The sequence below is a fragment of the Chlorocebus sabaeus genome, chromosome 10 (genome assembly GCF_047675955.1).
Source record: "Chlorocebus sabaeus isolate Y175 chromosome 10, mChlSab1.0.hap1, whole genome shotgun sequence".
In the NCBI taxonomy this organism is placed as follows: domain Eukaryota; kingdom Metazoa; phylum Chordata; class Mammalia; order Primates; family Cercopithecidae; genus Chlorocebus; species Chlorocebus sabaeus.
Genome location: NC_132913.1, coordinates 89,316,169 through 89,333,879, shown reverse-complemented (window position 1 = coordinate 89,333,879; position 17,711 = coordinate 89,316,169). Strand labels below are relative to the sequence as shown.

Here is a 17,711-nt window from a genome sequence, read left to right as displayed (position 1 = left end):
AGCCTCCTGAGTAGCTGAGATTACAGGCGTGCACCACCACACCTGGCTAATTTTTTATATTTTTGGTAGAGACGGGGTTTCATCATGTTGGCCAGGCTGGTCTCGAACTCCTGACCTCAAGTGATCCACCCACCTCAGTCTCCCAAAGTGCTGGGATTACAGGTGTGAGCCACCATGCCTGGTGGATGGGTTTTCTACGTATGATTTATAATCTCGCAACTTTTCGGCATGCTTGAAATTGTTTTTGAATAAAAAGTTTTAAAAATGTATGCTCTTAGATAAAGAACTCTTTGGAACATGTTACACAAACTTAAGACTTCTCTCCTTTTGTTCTTCAACAAACTTCCTGAAGGAGGGATCAGCACTCTACCTCATTTCCCTGCCTTCAGCTCATGACTCAACCCAGGAAAACTGTCTTCTTCTTGCAGCTCTCTGCTGCAGCCACACTTCTAAGGCCAACCCCACCCCAGTGTTCTCCACCTGGCAGTCTCCCAATGGGCCACATCCTTCATGACGTTCTCTAGCATCTGATATTGTTGACCATGCCCTTCTACTTGGGACTTCTTCCAGAGCTTGGCCCCAATGCACTGTGATGATGTCATCTCAATCATTTCTGGACTCATGCTTCTAAATGGAGGCTGTCCCAAGGTTTTGTCTTGGATTCTCTTCTTTTTTCTCTTTCTCTCTCTCCTTTTCAGCACCTGAACCGGAGGTGTGAAGATAACTATGATTCCAGAATTGTATCTTTAATCTGATCCTTCTCCAAGACTCCAGAACTCCATGTTCAGCTGCTTTCATCTCAGCCTCTGCGTATCCTGACCCACACTCTTCCACTTGCCCTCAATCCTGTTCTGAGGTCACTTAGTAGCTTACTCAGACGCATGACTCTGGCACCTTCTCTTCCTCAGCTTGCCCTATATCCAATCCTGTTGGTTATTCTCCTCTGTAATACATTTCCAATCTTTTTCCTCTTTACCATGGCCATTTCTCTGACCTAGTCAGGCCATCACCATCCTTGCTTTCATTGATGGAAGAGCCTTTAACTGTTCTACCTATCTTTAATCTCTACCCCTTTGAACCTATATTTCTAAAACACTAATCTGATCACATTGCCCCTCTTCTGACATCTCTTCATGACTCCCCAGTACAAATAGAATAAAATTCAAATATCCTAGGCATTCAAGGTCCTCCATTATTTAAAGATACCTTATCATTCTAACTTTGTCTTCAAAACACCAAGTACCGGCCGGGCGCGGTGGCTCACGCCTGTAATCCCAGCACTTTGGGAGGCCGAGACGGGTGGATCACGAGGTCAGGAGATCAAGACCATCCTGGCTAACCCGGTGAAGAAACCCTGTCTCTACTAAAAAATACAAAAATCTAGCCGGGCGAGGTGGCGGGCGCCTGTAGTCCCAGCTACTCGGGAGTCTTGAGGCAGGAGAATGGCGTGAACCCGGGAGGCGGAGCTTGCAGTGAGCTGAGATCCGGCCACTGCACTCCAGCCTGGGCGACAGAGCAAGACTCCGCCTCAAACAAAACAAAACAAAACAAAACAAAACAAAACAAAAAAAACAAAACACCAAGTACCTCACTCATGCTGGGCCAGTCACTGTGGCCTGAATCCTCCTGCACTCTCCTGACTCAGAATCTCTGCCCCTCTCTCCATTTATAACACCCCACCCTTCCTGTAACTTCAGACAGAACCCTCATGCTGCCTGCACCAGGAAGTCCTCCTAGGGCTCTCACAAGCTGAGTTGGTCTCTTGCTCCTGTGGGTTCCTTAGTGCCTTGCTATACCTCTGGTGCTTTATATTTTTCATGCATCTTCACCACCTGATCCCATCCCTAAAGGACTGTCTGTTCCAAAGACAGGCACTCCTTACCTGTGGCATCTTCATCATTGTGGAGGCACTCAGCCAATGTCTGTGCTTTGTCAGATGACTCTGCAAACTCAGTCTCACCTTTAAGAGGTAAAAATGCTTTTGCCAGCCTGTGACATTTTCCCCCTTGTTGACTAGAACCCAATTTTTAGCAACCTATCTGGTTTTCCACTAGTCTGGGATTCGGAAGAAGACCTAGATGGTAGGCACTGGTTGGCAGAGCTGCAGGCCACACCATCTGCTCCCTGGGACATGGACAGGAGTAGGCAGGGAGAGGACGTCTGTTGGAGAATCTGAATAGGGCTGGGAAGAAGTAGGAAAGAAATAGCCCTTTGGGTTTGGGACATATCCTCACTAGAAGGCTGTGTCTTCTGTTGTAAGGGAAGAAAAGCTTGCTTTCCTCAAACATTGCTAAGTTCATGGTGGAGGACCCTATAACAAAAGAAATATAACAAAAGAAAAGTATAGAAACTTATTTACGTTTTACATGACACAAGAGTCTTCATAAGGAAATGAAGACCCAAAGAAACAGGCAAATGTGTATTTTTATGCTCAGCGTGATGAAGAGATGGGTAGTCATGGAGAAGTACGATTAGACAAAGGGGCATGATCTAATGGCAATAAACTAGGGAGGGTGAACTGAGCAAGGCCTGTTTGTTCATATTTTTCTCTGTGTCCCTGTGTTTTCAGACATAAGGATGTTCCTCTCCTCCAGGTACGGGGTGGAGGGACCCCTCTCTGAGTGTCTTTTGACCCGCTTCAGGGGAGAAGGGTGGAAGAAAGGTGAGAGGGACCTTCCTAGGTTTTATTACCTGCTGCTGCTGTTTCTGTGAATGCCAAGATGCCACATACTGGGGGAGTGTGTCCAAAGCCTATCGCTGGGAAGAAGATGCTGCAACAGAGTCAAGAGCGCAGCAAGAGATTTGTTGGAGGACAATGCCTGTGAAAGATGAAAGGGCAAGGAAGCCAAATTGGGTAGGGAGAGTCTCAGAATGCAATGCACATCTGACGAAGTCTCTCTCAGCCATCCTCACTGGGAGTGCCATGCTGGCAGAGACTCCAAGCCCCACACTCCACCATGCTCAGTCATTCGCTAGAGCTCACCAAGAAGAGGTAACCTCAGAGCCGGGGTGAATCCCAACCAGCTGGAGGCTGTCAGCCCACTGCACTCCTTGCAGCAGAGTGGAAAGTCATCTCTTGAGGGGAGATCCAAGCAGCACACCCCTGAAGCTGTCACAAAGGCAGTGGGGAAGCAGCTTGATCGGCAGGTCCTACTAGATGTGGAGACATTAGTATCTCCCTCTCCGTCTGAGCCACCCAACCCCCTATTCTCTAGGCCCACAAGTTCCTGAACCTGGTGCTCTAGGCATGTTACTGACAAAGTATGGGGAGGACCGAGGGTCTCCCTAATCACCAGGCTAGGGTATGAGTAGAGAGGAATGAGGTTTCCAAATGGTGTGAGCTCTCTGTGAAGCATAGCACAGGCTCCTGCCTCTATCAGTGTCTTCTCCTCCCTATTAGAGATGTGACCCTGAGTCTAAGTCTCCAGCCTGTTTGGAAATGTTTCATTCAATTGACAAGGCCTTGTCGCTTTGTCATCTAAGCCTAGGCCTTCCGCTTGCCTGCTGCCCCAGGGATGCAGCAGAGACAGGCCACCCTTCCTCAACTTTCTTGTGCTGGAAATCACTGAATCCCTGATGCTACTGTCCCCTTAAGAAAGAAAGAAATGAGAGTTTTGCGTCCCTACAAATAGGACCCTCCTGTCGCCACTCACCCTCCCCTCATCCTTCCCTTTCTTTCCCCCAAACCCAGACTGGTGAGAAACTGCCGAGAAACAACATCCACAATTAAGTACGAGGTCACATTTAGTTCAGCACCATTGGCTGCTTAATTGGCTGATTCTATTGCTGCTCTCCTCATCTGCCAACACAGCCTCTAACAAGCCGCTTGCAGGGCAATTAATCCTCAGGTTCCTGAGCCCTGGCTGATGGAAGGGTTTGCTCCCCTTCTGGGCATCGTGCTATCTGTGAACCTGCTGGTGATGGGGAGTCGCTTCTCACCTAGAGGTCCTGGGTGAAACTTTCAGGGCTCAGAGAACCACATCATCCTAAAAAGGAGGAGGCTCCAAGATCCGGGAAGGAAGCTTGGCCTTTCTCCAAGGCTTTGAAAAGGCAGGCCTGACTGCCCTTCTGGGGTCTTCCGGGGAAAGGGAGTGGAGAGGCAGTAAAACTTAATGGTTAGATAATGCACAGAGTCAGGCAGGTCCTGGTTGAAATCTGGCTGTGTCCTTATTAGTGGTATGACCTTGGGAAAGCTACAGGTACTAGTTTTTTCTAGGCTTCAGTTTCTTCCCATGTAAAACTGGGATCATAAGAATAACAGCAACAACTATTATTCTTATTTACAAATAAGGATTATAGAAAGTTTCTGAGTCCAGCATGCATTTTGCTGCCATGAGAAGAGTCATCACAAACATTGCCAAGGGGATGGGTTGCTTATGCCCCTTTTAAACATAGCTGGGAGAGGTTGTCAGTGCTTACTGTAACTCTCTGTGTGAACATGCAGGCCACCTAGGCCAAGTTGTGTTGCCAGTAAAAGGAAATGCCAGCCCCCTACTTTCTACCAAGACTTACAGGCTGAAGGTGGGGCCGGTGGCTTGGATTTGAAAACACTTCTATTCGTTCATTACCGAACCTAAAGCTTCTGGGCCGCTGTCACACGATGGCATGCAGGAGCTGGAGCTCTCTAATAACTGCCCAACTACTCTTATCTAGTGGCCGAGCTGGCAGTCTCTGTTTCACCAGCTGCGGTCAGGAGAAAGGCTAATCCCAGAGAAAAATCAGTTTTTTTTTTTTTTTTTTTTTTTTAGATGTTGGGGAAAAAATTGACCTTTATAAAATGGAAAAGATATCTTTTTCCTTTTGTTCAAATTCTGCTAAGGAGACTGAAAACCTAGGAGATCATTACCAATTCCTGTCTAGCCTACACTAGAGTTAGGGTGAATCCAGTTCAATGTGGGTGGAAATAGTGATCAATGCTCGGGGAAGGTGATGTAAGTACTTCGACATGCTGGAAGGGATGCCTGGTCCCCCAGTCTGCCTCCACACCCTTCACTTTGTTTACCTGATTTAGCGAGGGCTTTTGTGCTTCTCTGACTCATTTCCTAGGAAACTGAGAGGTGGGATCTGAGTTCTCAACTTGGGGAGTGGGGTTGGGCCATTATCTTTTCAACAGTTCTCAAAAACAATTGGCTTGATTTAAAAATAAAAAGTTACTTGAGATACCTAGGAAATGAGAGAATAAGAATGGAACCATTGAAATGTCTGGGTGTCTAAGGAATGTGCCGTTTCTGGATTCAGCTGTTTTCAATATCTCTAAGGAGGCTGGGACTTGGGGTGGGGGTGGACAGGACGTGGGAAGGAGTCAATAAAGTCATCATGTATGCTGGAAATTCAAGATAATTTCAAGCAATCATTCCTTTCAAAGTCTTCTCCAAAATTTTACCAGGGTTGGTAAGGAGCTGAACTTACCAACCAACTGATTTGGAGTTCTACTTCCTTTTTTTTTTAAACCCATCCTTTTAGACAGTCTTCTTAATGAGCAGGGGGTGGCTAAAAGGCAGGCAGGTTCTTAATGAGCAGGGGGTGGCTAAAAGGCAGGCAGGATGTGAGAACAGAAAGGAGTCGTCCTGATAATCCACGTAGATAATTGGGCTGTGATTAATCAAGGGCAATATTGCAGCCCTGGTTCTTTTAGGGGAAGCGCAGACAGAAAACACCAGGAAGAGCTTGGCATTTCAAACTCCTGAAACCCTAATGAAGAAGAAATGTGTTCATGGGAGTGTTAAGGAGAGTGTCATATCATAAGTACCCAATTAAACAAGCCCTTGCAAGATTATTCACTCCCAGGAAGTATTAAGAAGGGTAGAGAATTTGTTCGTTTAAGATCAAAACAACAACAACAACAAAACCCTATAAGTTTTATAGACATTTATTGATTGGCTCCCCAATATCTATCCATTCTCCCCTTCCCCTTCTTAACAATACCCCCAACTTCCTCTGGGAAGTCATCCTCCCTCCCATTTTCAGCTGTGCTAGGTGCTCCACCCCCCCCCACCCAGTGTTAGGGAGGGAGCACGTGATCTACTCTAAACCAATCAGTGCATCACTCTCCTCCTGGCCTTCTTGATTGGCTCCCAGTTGGGACCATCACCTTCATCTGCCCATCAGGGCCAACAAGACTGTTTGGGGTATTGCTGGCAACCATCTTGCCCAAAGGAAGAGAGCCTCACGTGGGCAACGCCTGATGAGGAAAGGAAGCTGGGAAATGTAGAGGAAAAAAAAAAAAACCCAGTCTGTTCACATCATTTGCGCCACTAGAACAGCTCTTCTTAGAAGTCAGCCCTACTCTAGACTTTTAGATTAAACGAAGCCGATAAAATACCTTGCTTATGTGATCAGTTTGGATTGAATTTTTCATTATTTGCAACTGAAAGCATTCGATCGGAAGAAACCAACAGTAGAAGACCAAATGGGACACAAAGTCAGTATTGTTGCTGGGAGGGGACATAAAGAGAGGAGCACCCAGGTGAAACTCCACAATGCCTTCCTGTTATACCCCAGATATGGAGCAGTTGATGTAGTCACAAGCCTTAGGCCTTGTTCTTGCCCCTACAGAGCCTGAAGTTATGGAAGCAAAGTCCAAGCTAAACCCTGGATCAAGATTAGCAGTAGTACTGTACAGGCCACAGCCTGCACATGTAAACTGGCCAATCATTAAACCCTGCTCACTCTTGATGTGCAGGGAGTAGCACGAGAGAGCATTGGGGCCTGATGAAATTTATGCACACCTTCAGGAAAACTAGTGGCATTACCTCCTCGTGAAGGATGCCAGTCCCTCTTCCCTCTGTTCTGACAAGTTACCAACAAGGCCAAATGTTAGCTTCTCCTTGATAAAATAAAGGAATTCTCATTGTGGACTGTGCATGACCCTCTGTGCCAACGTCCTTGCCCGAAGTGGGTGGTGGACTTTTAGGGGGAAATGCCGGCATACTTTGTTTTGTAAAAGTCTGTTCCTGGTTTGTAAGTGATCTGAGACAGGATGAGCCCTGATTCCCATAGCATAGGACCTAACACATGGGAAGTACTGGCTAAATATTCAGTGAATGAATGAATAGGACAATGAATAAATGAACTCCTTGGAACTGGAGCCATAAAAACTGCCTCCCCCAATCTCTCACTTTGGGGAATCCATAAGGAAGGGATATATAGAGCAGGGAATGAAGGGAAGCCCCAAGTAAACTTTCCTAGAGGAACAGCTGCTGACCAACTGTGTGACCTTGGGCAGGTGATCAGAAGTCTTTGAGCTCACCATCTTCATCAGAAAACAATACTAGCATCTGCCTTACAAAGTTGCTGCAAAGGTTACATTAGAATATATGAACAGTGATATGTCAGGACATAACAGATGCTCAATAAATGTCTATTCCTTTCCCTCATCCTGGCCCTTGCCACTCCTAGTATTGGCCGGAGATGCATAATCTGTGGGAATAACTGCCCAGAGGTGCACTGGTGCTCCCTTTTGTCTCTCAGGAGTTTCTCTGCCATAAAGGGCAGCCCTGCAACTAGGGCATCTCCTGCACTTGGAAACCATCTGAGTTTTCTGTGACTGCTATAACAAATGACCACAAATTTAGTGACTTGCAGCAATACAAACTTATACTGTCACACTTCTGGAGACAGGAAGTCTGAAATTAGTTTCAGTGTGCTAAAGTCAAGGTGTCAGCAGAGCTGATTCCTTCTGGAGGTGTTAGGGGAGAAGCCATTTCCTTGCCTTTTTCAGTTTCCAGTGGTTGCCTGTATTCCTTGGCTTGTGGCCTCTTCCTCCATTTTTAAAGCCCATGACTCCAAGCTCTGCTTCAGGCCTCCTATAGCCATCACTTCTATAGCCACATCTCCCTTTGTTTTCCTCTTATAAGGACACTTGTGATTACATACAAGGCCCACTCAGACAAGTTCAGGATAATCTTAATCATCTCTATCAAGTCCCTTTTGCAAGATGAGATAATGTTACAGTAGGTAGTTAGGCAGGCAAGAGCAGGAAAGGATAGGGCCCTCACCCCAACCAGGAATGTCAGGTAACCATTAGGTCAGGCAGTTGTTAAACTGTCTCTCTAAAATAACAATTAGTCACAGCCAGCAGCAAGAAAAGGCAATTTTCCATTTGAAAGAAAACACCTGAAGCTGGTGATTAGCAGCAAGATCTCAGGAGTTGGGCGAGTGGGCTCGAGCATGTGCACTAAGAGACAAAATGGCAGAGTTTAACTGGTATATGACCTTCCTCTACACCTGACTGGTAAGGGAAGAATGCCTCAAGTGAGCATGCATACAACTTCAGTAAACACACTGTGCATGCAGCCCTTCCCAAGTGCTGACCAGACACTGCACATGCGGACAACCCACCCCAAGGGAAGAAACAGGGGAGAAGGAGTGCAGACCCTGGAAGCATGCTATTGTGGTTTGGCCGTGTCCCCACCCAAATCTCATCTTGAACTGTAGCTCCCATAATTCCCATGTGTTGTGGGAGGGACTTGGTGGGAGATAATTGAATCATGGGGGCAGTTTCCCCCATACTATTCTCATGGTAGTGAATAAGTCTCATGAGAGCAGATGGTTTTATAAGGGGTTTCCCCTTTCACTTGGCTCTCATTCTGTCTTGCCTGCCACCATGTAAGACGTGTCTTTCACTTTCTGCCATGAATGTGAGGTCTCCCCAGCCACATAGAACTGTGAGTCCATTAAACCTCTTTTTCTTTATAAATTATCCAGTCTCAGATATGTCTTTATCAGCAGTGTGAAAACAGACTAATACATATGCCAATGTATAAAGCCCCAAGTCACAGGTCAAACAGTGCAGTTGAATCTCTCAGGTTGCCTGCTTGGCCCTCTTCCAAGTATACTTTACTTCATTTCATTCCTACTCTAAAACTTTTTAATAAACTTTCACTCTTGCTTGAAAACTTGCCTCTGTCTTTTACTTTCCCTTATGCCCTCTCTGTTGAATTTTTTCCTCCAAGAAGGCAAGATTTGAGGTCGCTGAGAGAACCTGAACAGAACAGAATTGAGACCTGTTTGGATTTGCTGCTGCCAACAGTAACATTCACACGTTCCAGGGATTAGGACCTGGGTATCTTTGGGGGCCTTTATTCAGCCTACCACAGGAACCAAGTCATAGGGAAAAACTTGGTTTGGCCATGCCATACTCAGGGGCCTGCTTCTCTCTGCCTCAGACAATGGCTGTGCCACCAGGGGAGACAAAATGTACTTCTCCTCAAAGGGCTCCAGGGCTGCCCTGTGAGTTGCATTTTGTTTTTCCTGGTGAACTCTTTCTCCTAACCTTTGTCATTTGTCAAAGGCGGCAGGCAATCAAAGTCCTGGCCACATTCATCTTGCCCTCCCTCTCTTCCTCCAGGATGCAGGCCCATGACAGCTATTGCTGCCAGCCCTGGCCCCCCCACAGCCTGACATATTAAGGCTGTGAGGATGCCCAGTTGTTGGACCTGGCTCTGCTCCAGGCTGTCAGCCCATCCATTCCTAGGAAGCAGGTCAGAGCTCTCTAAAGCTTCAAAAACATCGCCCCAGCCATTGGACAGACCAGCAGTCACTTGAGCCTGTGGTAGGTATCCAAACCCCAGGAAAGTCCGTCTCACACAAGCCTGAACTGGGCTTCACAGAAGAAGGGCATTATGTCAGTGAAAACAAAATGAAACTGCAGGGTCCTGCTTGGTGGGGCTTTGTTCTGCCAAATCCTTCAGGCTACCCAACTCTGCCCGAGCCTCTTCCTCGCTGTGCCAGGACATTCTTGCATGACTCTGCAAGAGCAGGACAGCTGGCTTCCGGGGAGTGTGAGAAATGGCTTCAGAGGAGCATCCTTTCTAGAGGGTGGGGGAGAAAGAAAAGGGGAGAAAATTCTCACACCGGGAAGGTGGGAGGTAGTTCTTGTCAGGATCAGGATGAAATTGAGATGTTGCTCTGGCTGTTATTCATGACTATGTGGGCTAAAGTATTAATTTTTAATAACAGGAAGGATGAACATGTTATAACTACCTCTATATAAAATTGAATTAGGAAAGAATAACTGCAGATGCTGGGAAATGGCTTTTTAAAACATGCATTTTCTATGGATAAATATAAGTCCGTATATGTTTATCCAGTGTCCTCATGTGTACAGAAATGTGTACATACTTTACTAATTCAGGCTAATTGGGTGAGATGCCTAAGTGAAATGTCTGAATTTGTATTTTAATAAAGAAATGCAGTTTTATTATTTTCAAGAGCTTTGAGTAATGGGGTTAACAAGATGTTACCTAGGAGACATATTTATGGATTTATTCTTTAGGTAGAAAAGGCTCCAATTTAGAATGCAGCAATTGGAGGGCAACGTTGGCAAACTGAAGGTGTGTTCTGAGTGCAGGTGGGGATGTGTTGGAGGGTTTTGATGCGTAGAAAACATTAACTTGTTTTGTATTAATCATCCTGGACATCATGCTGCAGTTTCAGGCACCAGACATAGCCCTCCCTGTACCCCCCTTACACACACACACGCACACACACACATACACACAGGCACACACGCACTCCATAGCATACAATTCTGTACCAACCATGAAACATCAAAACAGAAAAAGACCTTTGCAGTCATCTGGTCAACCACTGAACCCATGAGGAGCTGGAGGGGCAGAGAGGGAGGTGACTTACCCGGCAGCAGCCCACTAGAGAGTGAAAGAACTAGAATTGGGATGCGCATTCCCACTCCCAGGTCAACTCTCTTTCCTCTTTTACTATTGCTTCTGAGGCATCCACAGCCACATTAGGAAAGGGAGGAAAGAAAGGGGGTGAGAGAAGAGAACGGAAGAGGCACAGATTTGGGGAAAGCAATGAATCATCTGACTACGACTTCTAATTGCATTTGGAGCGTTATTCCATTTGTGCCTGTGCTTCCCTGCTGGGAAGCCAGCCCTTGGTCTCTGGAGCCGATATAGCAGTAACAGCAGCAGTTAGCATTTACTCAGTGTTTGTTCTGTGCCAGACAGTCTTCTGAGCACTTGACATGGATTAACTCACTTAATCCTCAGAACAGGCCCTTGAAGTAGGTCCTGTTACTAAGCCCATTACATCTGGAAGAAACTGAGGCAAGGAGAGATTAAGGATCTCATTCAAGGTCATAAGTGACAGAGCCAGGACTCAAATCCAAGCCATCTATCTTCAGAGCCCTCTCCCACCTGGCACTACTTTGCCCTAACCATTTTGCTCTACACTAGACCTCCCAATAAATGGCACAAAATATTAGCCCTTCGGCCACTGGCTGTCCAGGCAAGGCCTGGAGTGGCTGGAGTCACTTGGTTAGTTGCAAACAACTTCATTTGTTTGTCCTGGGGTGTCTTATGTTGTATTATTATTTTCTCTGTGTGCCATGATGTGAGGAAAGTGCCGTCCTATTCTGTAACGTAGTCACGATGGATGATTCAGTTAGTTTCATGCTGTCTAGCTAGCTCAGAATAAATTAGCCACAGGTTTAGCCCTGCCGGCTGATGATTTAGCCTCCCAGACTCCGCTCAGTCCTCTGGGAGGCATTTCATAAACACAAGGGAGAGAGGGCAGGGGTGTGTCTGGATCTGCATCAACTGCTTACCTGCCAGAAAGGCTGTGGCGCATGTGCCCTCTGGGAACAAGTCGGCACCCTCATCTGCATCTATGGACAGGACTTTCCAATCCAAGGAGAAAGCATCAGGGACTGGAGTCGCACAGCAGTCTTGATTCCTCTATCCCTGGGTGGCAGTTCCTTTTCAAAACAATGTTGATTTCTCACCCTGACATACAGGGGCGCCTGCATTTTGTATTGGCATTGCAATGATGTGTTCTTTTGGAGAACTACCTGTTCTGGAGATGTCAGGGTTAGAGGAGTCAGCAATTATGAGCTTATGAGATAATGACACGTGTGTTTAGTGTGATGGCAAATTATACCATAGAAAAAAATTTTGAAGATTCAGAGTGAACTATTTTCCCATATAAACTTAGTGCCTCAGGAAAACTGCGGTTAAAATGATAAATTACCAGGAAACTTCAAGTTTCCCCTAGAGAGTCAAAATAAAAATACAAGAAGACGCATTGTTGAAATAATCCCAAATTAGAAACAGTGATTATTCAATTAAAAATAAGTGTAGTTACACCTTCTATTTATATGGTATCATCTGGCAGTTTTTAGCCTCAAGACTCAAAGAGAAATCTAGTAATCCTAGACTTGAATATCCTCTTCTCCATGATGAGTTTTGCTATCTTACTCAACAGCTAACCTTTTTCCTATAAATCTCCAAAGAAGTAGCTTCCTCTCCTCTCCTGTAAATCTACTTCAGCTTTTTGTGGGCTTTATGACCAGAAACCTCCTTCTAATGTCTATTCTGAATCTTGTTGCTATGATTTAAACCCATAATCTGTTGCCTTGTCCTAGGGAAAAATGGCAGCCACAGTTAATCCTTCACATTCTTAGAGAATATAAAAAGGTCAACCCCTGACCTCCTCTTCTCCCTACTTAGCTCCATTTTGGGAGAGGTTTGTCTCTGGGCCCTCTCCAAACCCACATCATAGTGGAGTTCCAGAGTCTGCAGCTAAATGCAATGTGGTGGTGAACAGGGTGGTCTCTGTGGGTTCTACCAGTCTCCCTGATTCACTGTTCCATCTGTAGAGACAAGGCTTGGCCAGCCTCCTGGGAGGATAAACTTGTGGTTTTCTCATTTACTACCCAGGAAGTGTGCAGGAAGGGGTAGAAGAGGCACCACTTGGAAAGGATGAGATTGGTCTGGACACCACTGCATGCTGGCCTGGGATCTTGGGCACCTCATTTAAGCCTTTGTAACCTCCTCCTTGATGTAAGGGAAAATTGTACCTACTGCACACAACCTCACAGGATGTTCTTAAGATCAAAGGAGATATGGATGTCATTGAAAAGCTCACTCTTCCCTCAGCTCAGCCCAGAAGGTTAAACTGGTTCCCCAGTTGGCCCAGAGTGCAGTGGCTGAGTCCAGCTGGGTGAGACAAGGGGGTTAAGTCTAGGAGGCAATAGTCCAGTGGCTGGGCTACACCTTACTGAGTTAAAGATTGCTGACTCCTTTACAATTTTGTGATGTGTCTCCTTTATTTCCTGTGGCCATAGCCTCAATGTGTGTGACAAATTTTATACATAGAAAGAAAAAGACAGTCACCCACTAGGTTAATGTAATTTCCTGCACAAGACTCGAAAATGCCCATTATAGTGAATCCTTTGGATCAAGGCCTAGCAAATAGAAGACGGCCATCAAAATACAAATACTTTACCTGCGATGGGTGAACCTCTGACAGCTGTCTCTACATTCTCACCAATAAGTAAGTTAATTCCCTAGCAAATAGGCCCTTGGGGGATGTTTTTGGGGAATGCTGGGCCAACAGGCAGTTTGGAGTGGAAAAAAGGTATCAAGTTTTGGCCCCAGATTTGCCATTTATGAATTATGTGACTCCAGACACCTTGCTTAACCTCTTAACTTTCTCTTCTGTAAAAAGGAATTTAAGGATGCACAATATACCCCTCAAGGTGGGTCTGTGTTAAATAGCAGAGTGTGGGTGTTGAATGTGCTTTATAAAACAGGAAGGGAAATGCACAGTGTTGGTCATTGTCATTGTTATGGGTTTCCTAGGACCCAGTGCCAGTGGAGAGAGGTGTAAATCATAAGCTAGTTATTTTGCTAAGGACATGGGTGTGTCTGTGTGTGGTGTGTGTGTGGAGTGGGGGAGTCTATGAAGGGTGTCAGACACCAAGATCAACAAAACCGTAATAACAGCTCGCATTCTGGAGCCCCTGCTGGGTGCCAGCACTGTGCTAACTGCCCGTCTCTGTTACCTTGAGCTCTCATGACAACCCCAATAGTATTAGTGATATTAGTAGTATATTCATTTCTTTGAAGAAAGGAGCTCAGAGAGGGCAAGTAATGGTCCGAGGACACATAGCTAGTGAGGGCTGAAACTAGGACTCAGGCTGGGTGACTCTAGGACTCCTTTGCATTCACTTCCCTATAGATCTCCTTCCAGGTTCGATACTCCAAAACCATCATCAGGGAAGCCCTGGTTTAAACAGGAGTCAAGTGGTTCCTGGCACTGCTCCAACTCACTCAACAGCAATCAAACTGGGGTTCCCTGGCTCTTCACTGGGAGGCTTGGGAGATCCCAAATGAGAAATGACCATCCTGTATTTGATGTTACCCCAAAGTGCCTGTTACTCATTTAAGGCATTAGTGGTTGTAACAGAAATAGTAATATTTCAACAACAGTGGTGATTAGTTACAGAAGGAGCCAAGTGGCACTCATCTCCATGTCAAAAGCCCTCCCTCCAGGCCCTTCCGGGCACCCTGGCCTGTGGTGCCATGTTAATTCAGACGAGATTGGGTGTGTTCAGGGTGGTATGGCTTTAGACAGTGCCATGTTAATTCCATGTATATTCTCTGCCTGGCACCAGCCGGCAAGACCAAGCTTGTGTGACACAAGCCCTTTGAAACTCAAAGAGCTTTTCATCAGCCTGCAAGAGAGAAGAAAGTAGAAGAAAATGTACAGGAACAAGAGCAGGTGGGGGTGGTAGAATTCACCCTTTCTGCACAAGGAGATGGTACTGGCCCCCTCCCTTCACTGGAGAAGGGGATGGGGCTGGAAGGAGATGAACAAGCATCCTGGAAGTCCACACGCATCTCTTTAAACTCTGGAGTCTCAGCCCTGCCTTGATTTGATGTCTCATGCTCATTTAAATCTCAGCCACTGGGCATGTGTGACTTGGGAAGAAGAATGAGGGGTGATTTGTTTCAATCACATAATCCTTCATCCACAGGAAATGGAGGGACCATTGGTTTCCTCTTGAGGCCTCCCAAACCAGAAGGCCAACTTTGTAGGTGTGCAGATTCACACCCCCGGCGTCTACCATACGGGGACCAACGGAGCAGACGGGAAGGAAAACATCCCAAGACCCAGCTGGGGTCACCTCCTGCTCTGTGGGAGGGGACCAGCCAGGGTGCAGGCTGGGCCAGGGGAGGGAGGGGTTTTCCGTGTGGCAGGAACTGAGAACAAATGTGGGTGAAGTGGATGAGGTTTAATTTAGCAAAGGTAATGTCATAATTGTCTCCTCAGCAACCACAAGGTACAAACCCTGGGAAGGAAGACTGTCTGCATGCCCATATTTAAAGATCCATGTATTAACAATGCAAAAAGCTCTCTCCTTTTTCTTTTCTTTTCTTTTCTTCTGTGCTAAGATTCTTGATCTACAAATCACTGTTCATGTTAAAAACTTTTCTGAAGCTACCCAGTTAAACACAAGATGAAAACAAAAACAGAAACAACCAGGCTGGGCATGGTGGCTCACACCTGTAATCTCAGCACTTTGGGGAGACGCAGGCAGACAGATCACTTGAGCCCAGGAGTTCGAGAGAAGCCTGGGCAACATAGTGAAACCCTGTCTTGGCAAAAATACAAAAAATTAGACGGGCATGGTGGTGCTCACCTGTAGTCCCAGCTACTTGGGAGGCTGAGGCTGGAGAAACACTTGAGCCCAAGAGGTGGAGGTTGCAGTGAGCCAAGATCATGTCACTGCACTCTAGTGTGGGTGACACGGTGAAACTCTGTCTCAAAAAAAAAAAAAAAAAAAAAGTAAAAGAAAACAATCAACCGTATTCTGCCTTTATTTTCCCAACTTCTAATCCCCTTTCTCTTCTCCTAAGTCTTGGAATCACGCCCATAACGTAGTTTCTGTACATTTGCCCCTGTGGAGAAAGATCTTAGTCAACCTACAGTCTTTATTGATCTACTAGACACTTCCATGTCTATTGCATGTCAAAGCAGAGGAGTGCCTGTGTTAAAACTAGGCAGTCCTTGTCCTCAAAGTGAAAAAATTACAAATGGTAAATGCTAAGTTGAGGAAGGCACCATTTTAACCAGAAGTCTGGGACTATCTGAACTTCCTTCCCTCACCCACGGTACTTTCTCTGTGCCATTCTTAGTGACTTCCCACATTTAACCTCATTTAATGTTCTTTAAAAAAAATGAAATGCTTCATGAATTTGCATGTCATCCTCACACAGGGGTCATGTGAATCTTCTCTGTACCATTCCAATTGTTTTTAGCATAAGTGCTGCTGAAGCAAGCACTCCTTATTCTTATATTTTATATCACTAATACTAATTCCTACAATTATTGGGTATTTACCATGTGCCAGGTACTATGCTAAGCTGATTACTTACATTTTCTCTCTACTTCTTCATGTAGGCTGGTATTCCTCTCTTGTTTTTCAGATGAGGAACAGAGGCTCAGAGGCATTGACTGACGGCTTGAAATCACAGGGTGATGGTTAGGTTCATGCTTAAGGCTCCATGGCACCTTGACTCCAAATCCTAGGCACTTTTTATTGCACAAATATGGCTCTGACAGGAAGCCTATGAAATAGGTATCATTCATCCTATAAGTCAATGGGGAAACACAGGATGAAAGTTCAAGGGATTGATTGCTCAGTTTCCTCATTAGGAAATGGCAAAGCCTACTGGAACTTGGGTCTTTTGACTACAAGTTCAGTGTTCTTCTTCCTGTGACCCACGCAGTGGTCCTCGTCAATAGAAAATCAGATCAGTTCAGCCTCATTGCCTTAGTCTGTCATTACCCAAGCTCTAAACTCAGGTGCTTGGACCTTCTTAGTCCTTGGGCTAAGGAAGCTAAGTCTCATGATCCTCCAAGGCAACTACCATCAAAAACACTTTCCAGTGCATTTCAAGCACAGTTGTCCTTACCTTGGTTTGACTGCATTATTGATTCCTCAGGCTCCCTTTTAGGTTCTTTTCCTTTGAAGTCCCACCTCTCTAGAGGTCTTTCTTATCTCTTTGGCTCATTACCCTTCTTGAAAACTTCAAGCTGACTTTCTCCCTTCAGTTCTGTGCCCTGGGTCACACATGAGAGTCCATGCTCCAGCCCAGTTGTGGTCTTCCTAGAATCTGAAAATTCCCAGCTGCCCCTTGAAGGACCCACACATCTCTGGTGGGTGGATAACCCAAGGGGCGCTCTCCTCTGCACATTCTCTGGGCCCATCCCCCCTCCTGTTGCTCCCATCTTGGGTTCCCCATCCTCCTGGAAAATGTTTGAGGCATGATAGAGTTAACACAATCCAACAGTTGCCTGTGAGGGAGAGCTTGGCACTACTTACAAACCTCCTCCTTGCCAGGGGGGCCCTGTTCTCCATCATCTTCTGCTCCCTCTCTCCAATAAAATGACCCATTTAAACCATATTTTTCTTATTAACAAGCTTCCTACTAAATGGCTTCAGCTGTGCTTGTTGATTTATAGGGCTTAGAAAGCACCACTGAGCCTTGGCCCTCCCTGTGGGTCCAAGGGCCTAAGTGAATCATGCTGCTCTGGTGACATTGTAAGAGGGCAGAAGCCACCCTCCAAGGGGCAGATCCAGAGGGGGCTTCTTTTTTTTTTTTCTTTTCAATATTTTAATTATGGAAATGGCCAAATACACAAAATTAGAGAAAACAATACAATGAAACCTCTTGAACCATCCCTTTGCCAATCTTGTGTTTCATCTGCTTCTCCCTGCTTCCAAACCACCCCCACTAGCTAGATTCTTTTAAATTAAACCCAAAATATTGTATTCTTTTATTCACGACTATTTCAGTATATTTTCTTTTCTTTTTTTCTTTTTTTGAGACGGAGTCTCGCTCACCACAACCTCCGCCTCGCGGCTTCACGCCATTCTCCTCAGCCTCCCGAGTAGCTGG

General features: G+C 45.8%; 1 non-coding gene across 1 annotated transcript; it reads right to left on the bottom strand.

The window, feature by feature from the left end:
• Positions 1 to 15,980: 15,980 nt before the first annotated feature.
• LOC119625427 (U6 spliceosomal RNA) lies at positions 15,981 to 16,091 on the bottom strand. Its single transcript, XR_005241630.1, has one exon. It is a non-coding gene; the product is annotated as a U6 spliceosomal RNA (small nuclear RNA).
• Positions 16,092 to 17,711: the final 1,620 nt, after the last annotated feature.